Raw genomic sequence first — 8,307 nt, forward strand, 5'->3', positions numbered from 1 at the left:
ATATATATATATAATTATCCTAATTAATTAGAAAAAGGCTTTGACAAAATTTGATATCCATTGATGATTAAAACTTTCAGAAAATTAGGAACAGATTTTCCTCACAAAAATCTTCAGTTGTATTCTTTTCACTTAAGCATTTACAAGTCTACACAGCTTCAAGAAAAATGGATATGGCTGTCTTAGGCAAGGTTTTCTAGAGAAGCAAAACCAGTGAAACATATATTTGTATATATATAAAGAGAAGTTTATTATCGTACAGTTGTAGAGTCCCAGGTGTCCACTGTAAGAGAGAGAGTCCTTCTCATGTGTCCATTATACTGGGAGCAGGCCACATCCCCAAAGAAGCATCCCTTTAATTGATTGGGGATGTGACCACTCATAAGAATTAATTATGTCTGTATTATGTTTCATCACCATGAGAATAAGCACATCTCATCTGCTAAATATCTGGAAATCCTGGCCTACTCAAATTAAACCTTATTAGGTAACTTGAAACCTATAAACTATATGTATAATCTCTAAAGAAAATTGTAAAGCGATACTTGTGCCTAACATAATAGAACTAAAACACATACAACTGAAAATGCACTGGTCACATTTCCACCTTGCTGTTGTTGTTAAGTACCATGGAGTCTGTTACGACTCATAGTGACCCTGCACAGGGTTTCCGAGGCTGTAAATCTTTACGGGAGCAGAACACCTCATTTTTTTCCCGCAGAACTGTTGGTAGTTTCAAACTGCTGACCTTGTGGTTCACAGCCTGATACTTGTGCCTAATATAATATAATTAAAACACATACAACTGAAAATGCACTGGTCGCATTTCCACCTTATATATCAAAATTAACAAAGCAAATATACATGATGCGCACATAGAAATAAATAAATACAATATGATATATATATATATTATTAAGTGCCGTCAAGTCGGTTCCAACCCATAGTGACCCAGTATAGGGTTTCCGAGGAGCAAGTGGTAAACCTGAACTGCTGACCTTGCACTTCAAATGGCTTTGCAGTCTGGTGCATTAACCTACAGCACCACCAGGAATATATATCCAAAGAGCACATTCTGCAAGCCAGCCTCCTGCTTGTAAGCACACAGCCTTACTCAGTCCATGGGCATGGAGTCCAAAGCTGCTCTGTTTCTCCATGTCACCACCTCTGCCGTCATCTCTGCTGTCACCACTTTTCCAGGCAGGGATCCCATGCTCCACTCATGCTCTTCCTTAATGATGGTCCTCAGATAAACTGTTCCTGAAAAGAAAGACAGCTATCACTGATTTTGGTTATACATTTTCTACAATTACAGTTTTGACAATCACAATTAATCTTACTAACAATTACTCATAATTGGAATAATAAAATCCTATCAGCATCATCCCCCACTCCTTCGACCAGACCCATCTAGAAAAGAGGAAAACTAGTAAGTGGAGATTCTACCATATCCCCTTATTATAAAACTAAGCACACCCATGAAAGTTTATAAGCCAGCCACTCATGCCTTTATAGCCCCCCCCCCAACTCCCATTTTTGATAGCCAATGTCAAAATCGCCAGTCCCTATCAACCCAATACACTTAGGAGACAAGCATGTTACTTGATACGAAGAATCTTCCATTGCAATTAGAATTTTGAGCAATTGCATTCATAGGCAAAAGTTCAGTCCAATAAATTGTAACAATTGACACTTGCAAACCCAAGCTAGAATCCAAGCTATCTCAAATAGGTATCAACTGCAAGTTTGGGAGTTCACACACACCTCCCTGCCCTTCAAATCAGCAGTCCCCTCACTTTTAGCCCTAGCCCCCATGGGCTAGGTCAGTGCCCATGGGCTCATGAGTTCATACAACTTCTTAAACTTCAAACCAGCCAGCCTTCCTGCTCCTCTTATTTCAAGGCCAATGGGTACCAATTGGACATGTCCAAACTCAGCCAGGAGTCCTGGTGTGGCACTATAGGATAAACACTGAACGGTAAAGTCGGTTTGAGCTGCAAGGTTGGTGGTTTAAATTCACCAGCCATTCCTTAAAGCTCTATTGTTGTTATTAAGTGCCTTCAAGTTGGTTCCAACCCATAGCAACACTGTATAGGGTTTCCAGGGAGCGGCTAGTGAGCTTGAACTGCTGACCTTGTGGTTCAAACTTTTCAGTCTAGCGCATTAACCCACAGTATTACACCAGGATTCCTAAAACCTTATACAGTGTCACTATTAGTCAGAACCAACTCAACAGTACTTAGCAACAACAAAACTGAGCTCATGTCTTCATTGCTTCATTCCCTCCATTTCTCGATATCAAAATAGATCCAGGTGGTCCCCAACAAGCATATGACTGCAGTTCCCTTTAACTTTAAGTACCAGAAGGGGGTTTCTCTGAAGGACTGACCTTCCTTGTCTTGATGCCTCCAAATTGTCTGCTTTTTTCTTTTTTGCTTTCCTTTCAGTCTTGAATCTCCTATTCTCACAGCAGATCTGGGTTTGTCTGCATGTCTTTTCAAATGTAAATGTCCCAACGCTGAAGGTTCTGGGTGGGGCTCATGCACCTTCCTCTACAAAAGCTTAAGCCAAGAAGCTTATTTTTTTCAGGCAAATCCTGACTCCCCTTTTAGCAAATCCAATCTAGCACAAGCTCACTGTAAGCATTATTTTGAATATTCATTTTCATCATCCATGTATGTCTATTTTATAATAATAACAGGCAGGAGAAACCAATATTCATAAGACAGTCAAATACACTTCTTAAAACACTCAAGTTCAATCTTTTCTTCTCCCTTGGACTACCTCCATTCATATGCTTATGACCTTGCACCTCTTGCAGGGTGGATTCCAGTAAGCAATGGCCCACCATCAGCCCTGTATAACCAGTTTGTCATCCACTCCAGACAACTCCAGAAGCTTTGGTTCACCCCATGACACTTAGTTCTTTCTCTTACAAAACCTCATCATTTCATAGATCTGGAGCCATTGCAATGACTCCTGCTCACAGTGCCAAGTGTATAAACCAAGTAAAGACCATCTCTGTCTGCCTCTAATTACACAAAAGGGAAAGAGGACCCAACTCAAAATCAGCCCAAGGCCAATTCCTATGAAGTGGAGGTCAGACATGTCTCTACCCTAAATCAGTGCCTTTAAAATTAGTCAGACTTGAAAACCAGTTTAGAAAACTCATCTCTTATTTTGTTTCACTGGAACCCCAATCTCTTAGACCAGGAAGTCTAGAGAAGCAAAACCAGTATACATATATGTATGTGTGTGTGTGTATAAAGAGAAGTTTATTATCTTAAAATTGTGGAGTCCCAGTAGCCAACAGAAGAGACAGCAAGAGTCCCTTCTGTGTGTCCATTATATTGGGAGCAGGCCATTCCCCCAAGGAAGCATCCCTTTCATTGATTGGCTGTTCATAGCTACTCATCAGAGTTAACTATGCCTGTATTAGGTTTCATAACCATGGGAATAAGCCTATCTCAACTGTTGAACCCCTGAAAATCCTGGCCTAGTCAAGTTGACACAAAACCCTAACCATAACATGGACCCAACTTCTTGATATCGAAAGTACAAAATCATTTTCAGTTGTTTAAAAAATCACAATTCAACCCCAGGCAATGAATTATTTACACTCTTTCTATATGCAAAATACACACACACTTCACCTACAAACACAATTTCAGACACCAAATTCCAAAAGAGTGAATAAGACAAAAGTGATACTAAGTGAATTCTGAGGTGTTTATGACTAAAGGTGATAAAGATTTCCTCTAATTCCCTGGGACATTTGTGCTATACGTACTGGACTCCATTCATGAACTTCTACGATACTAAGTTAACTCTGCTGTATGTTAAGGCTATATAAGGAGGTCTCAGGTAAGCGCTTAAGTTGACTGTCCATCTAAGGCTACAGATATCGTGAAGCATAAACAAACCATCTCCACATTTGAATTCTGAGGCACAGAACCATAATAAGATAGTAGCTATTTTATGTCACTAGACTTGAAGATACATTACTATGCAGCAATAAATAACTAGAAAACTTTGTAACTGGAAAATTTCTATTACTCTGTCAATATTTCCTTCCATTCCAAGCAAAAAATAGTTAGCAAATTTCTCAACAATACAAAGTTTACCAGTTTGTACTCTGGATATTCTAGAATCTCAACTGCTTAAACCATATACTCTATAAAAACACAAAAATCTCACAGCCTCCTTTTATGTAAACTGAAAGTTCTAAATAGATATTCACAACTTATTTCATAAATAAAAACCCATGTAAAGGTGCAAAAAGGTACTTTTTATTTTGAACCATACAATCCCAATAGAGTTTTATTTGTTCCCCTAACACTGAACATCATGCCAATCACTATGATAGTGTGGGATGACAATATCAGTAAATCACTGGCCTAGTGAGGACACAATCTTTGCAGCTCCTGCACAAAACAATTAATTCCTGTGTTTACTTCAAAACAGGCATTTTTCAAACCTTGAGTATTAAAGAATACTATCCAATCACTTAAAAGTATATGACATTGCTTTAGTTCACTTATGCTTCCATAAAAAAAAAAATTTCAGAATTTGATTACAGTACTATATAAAGAAAAGATATTAAATAAATGAAGACATAAGTAATCTAAAAGTGTAATTGAAAAACATTATTAAAGGAAACAATTTCTCATTAGTCCTCTGACAAATTTCTTTTTTGTTATTTTTTAAGTTTTTATTGTAAATTAAGTGAAGATTTATAGAACAGATCATCAGTCTTACATTCAGCAATTATATACCTTGCCTCATTACAATTATTGCATGAACCAACAGTCAACAGTATGTACCTCTATTCACCCCAACTATTACCTTCCTCCCTATGTCCTAGTCACCCTTATCTCTCCTCTGCCAAGCTCTCTCCTATTGTATATTGTCTGCCATGTCAGCCATGTCAACATATATCCACCCTCTCAATCATGAAAAATCATCCTTCCCCCTACATCCCCGTAACAATCATAACAAAAAACAAAAGATGGTTTATTTTATAAGGAACAACATTTCTTAACTTTTCAAAACATTGGTCTCATACCATATTTGTTCTTTTGTGATTCACTAATTTTACTCAGCATGTCTTTAGGTTCATCCATGCTATGAGGTGCTTTGCAGATTCATTATTCTTCTTCAATATTGTGTAGTATTCCATTGTGTGTAAGTACCAAAGTTTAACTATTCATTTGCTAATGGGACACAACTCAAAATGAAGAGAACAGCTATTAAACATCCATTAATAATCAGAATATAGAATGTACAAAGTATGAATCTAGGAAAATTGGAAATTGTCAAAAATGAAATGAAACACATAAACACTGATATCTTGGGCATTAGTGAGCTGAAATGGCCTGGTATTGGCCATTTTGAATCTGACAACCACATGGTCTACTATGTCAGGAATGACAAAATGGAGAAGAATGGTTTTGCATTCATCGTCAAAAAGAGCATATCCAGATCAGTCCTTGATGGAGTTGGTTTCGGTGTCTGTTTGGATCACTAGACAGCTAGAATCCGGGAGACTGATTAAATGCTGGCCTGGCAGCTCTGTGGGCTCTGTAGGTCTGGAGCCCAGCCTGCATAAATCCAGTCACTAAAGATGTGCATCTGAACCCTGCCTCACACTGGAGTGGCTCCCAACCATGTGGTTCCAAACATCCAAACTCCAAGAAAGCAGGATCTGCACTGGGGCTAGATGAGGATGGGAGCTAACCATACCTCTGATCACTAAGGAAGAATGGGGGACAAGATGGAATCATACCTTTCCAGTCATCTGTCTGAATCTGTTCTTCCAGTCCACCTTCTCTTACCCAAAGCTGCTCATAAAAGTTCAAGATGGTCATGCTGCATCTGACTGAACATTAACCAATCAATTTTCCTCTTACTGTCCTACTCATCTTTTCCTTATAGCAAACACTCAATCCATATCTCTAATCTTTTCTCTGAAAATTCAGGGTGCTAGAAATTTCACCTGTATCTGTTTCATTTGGTCTTTCTTATCTTTGTTGTAGAGGGTCCATGTAGTGTTTGCCTAGTCCACCATCTTGTCAGAAGTCAGACAAATTTCTTTTTCTTTTAAAAACCTTTCCAAATATCACAAATAGTTTTGCCATGTGAGAATACTCAAAGACAATAAAGATGGTTCTTAAAAATATAGACTATAGCAAGTCATGGGACACCTTTCCGACACTATGGCGCTCAACAAGACTCACTCACAGGGCAGCAGAGTGATTGTCAACAACACCAAGTGCATGCTGATGTCCGATGAACATGTAGAACTTACGTTCAATGACATGAAAAACATGCTAGAAGCCTTCAAATGGACCACGAAAGTCACTGTCTACCTGATCACCGTATCAAGTCATCTTCCTTTCCAATGGAAAGAATGCCACATGGTCCTTCATGATGCCCTTCTACCTGATGAATGACTGTGAGATCAAACAGCCTGTGTTTAGTGCCAACTACATAAAAGGGACTGTGAAGGCCAAGGCAGGAGGCAGCTGGGAAGGTTCTGCTTCCTACAAGTTGACCTTTACTGAATGGGGTGCCATTGAATGCTACAGATGGCATCTCAAGAGTTCTATCCAGGACCTCCCATGATGGATGGGGCCATGAGGTACGTGCAGCCCCCTCCACCACCCTATCCTAGGTCCAGGGAGCCTCTAGTCAGTGGCCCTGAGCTGAGGTTCCCTCCACTCCTGCAGCGGAAGCCAAGACTGCAGAAGCAGCTGCCAGCACCTACTACAACCCCGGCAACCCCCACAAGGTCTACATGCCCACCTCCCTACTACTCTCCTGAAGGCAAGAAGACCCAGTAGACGACTCAACTGCTGCACTGCCTCCCACAACTAACTGCTCCTTCCTACCTCTCCCCGGGGGGCCAAGTTTGGAGCTGGAGGAGGTGTGGGGAGGGCCTTGTTCTTCCTCCAGACTGAATGATAAACAGCAGGAATCAGCTTTGGGGAGGGGACCCTTGTCTGTGGGGAGGTGCCTCCCACACTCTCTGGAAGTGCATATTAGCCAAGCTTCCTTCTCCATCTCAGGCTCTCAGGAACTCAGGATGTTCCCCTTGTTCTATTTCGCTCAAGTAGCTTCTCCCCAGGGAGGGAGTCTCTAACCATGTCAATCCTAGTCCAGTATCATCTCAGTAACCACTTCACGTCAGCTGCATCACACCTCCTGAGCTGACAGACCATCCCTGTGCCTTCCAGACCTGGAAGGAAATCTAGTCCTTTCCCTCTACGGGTCTGGCCCTGGCCCAGGGAGGTCACAGTTCTGCCTTCACTGTCAGCCCACATTCCATTCCCGGCCCAGATCATAAGACTTCATTTCCAACTTCCTTTCCTTTTCCTGTCCCAGGTCATTCTTTTGCCACTTCAGTGTGACTTTTGGAGCTTGAAGAAGCCCTTTGCTTCCCTGGTCATGTTTCTGAAATTTGTTTTTGCTTGCCTTATTTCATCTCTTTCTCTGGAAGGAGCTTTTCAGACTGGAATAGGAGAATGCATGTGTATCCCATAATGCCCCTGGGGGCTTTGAGAAGGGCCCCTAACCCCCAGTGCAGGGGAAGTCCCTGTCCCAGCCAGAATTATTACCATTCCCTCTACCTGTCCCCTCCCCTCCCTTTCCTCTTATTACCTGGTTGGCAATTCTGCCCTGTTGCACTAAAATTGGCTTTCATTCACTCCTGGACTGGCCCTGAAGTGAGAGGACGGTTATTTAAGGAGGACTCCCTATTTATTTGACAAAAATACAGTTAGTATATGAATGTGAAATTAAAATATATAGAGAGAGAGACTATAGTCTTCAGGATGACTTGTACCTCAGTGTAAAGAAAACAAAAATCCTCACAAATGGACCAATACACAACATCATGATATATGGAAAAAAGATTGAAATCTGCAAGGATTTTGTCTTACATGGATCCACAATCAACACTCATGGAAGCAGTAGTCAAGAAATCAAATGACATATTGCATAAGGCAAATCCTCTGCACAAGGCCTCTTTAAAGTATTAAAGAGAAAAGTTATCAGTTTGAAGACAAAGGTGTGCCTGACCCAAACCATGGTAATTTCAGTTGCCCCATGAGCATGTGAAAGTTGGACAATTAATAAGGAAGACTATAGAAGAATCAGTAATTGATGGTCTGGTTCCACAATCTGCCCCTGGCCTTGTCTTCACTGATGATATGGAGCTTTTCCATCTTCTCCTTCCACAGATGTAGTCAATTTGATTTCTATGTGTTCCATCTGGCGAGGTCCATGTGTATAGTCGTATGTTAAGCT

The 8,307-nt window shown here is 40.6% G+C and overlaps 1 pseudogene; it reads left to right on the forward strand.

The window, feature by feature from the left end:
- Window positions 1-6,215: 6,215 nt before the first annotated feature.
- Window positions 6,216-6,842, forward strand: LOC102817145 (annotated as a pseudogene).
- Window positions 6,843-8,307: the final 1,465 nt, after the last annotated feature.

Source organism: Chrysochloris asiatica, unplaced genomic scaffold (genome assembly GCF_000296735.1).
Source record: "Chrysochloris asiatica unplaced genomic scaffold, ChrAsi1.0 scaffold00095, whole genome shotgun sequence".
Classification (NCBI taxonomy): Eukaryota; Metazoa; Chordata; class Mammalia; order Afrosoricida; family Chrysochloridae; genus Chrysochloris; species Chrysochloris asiatica.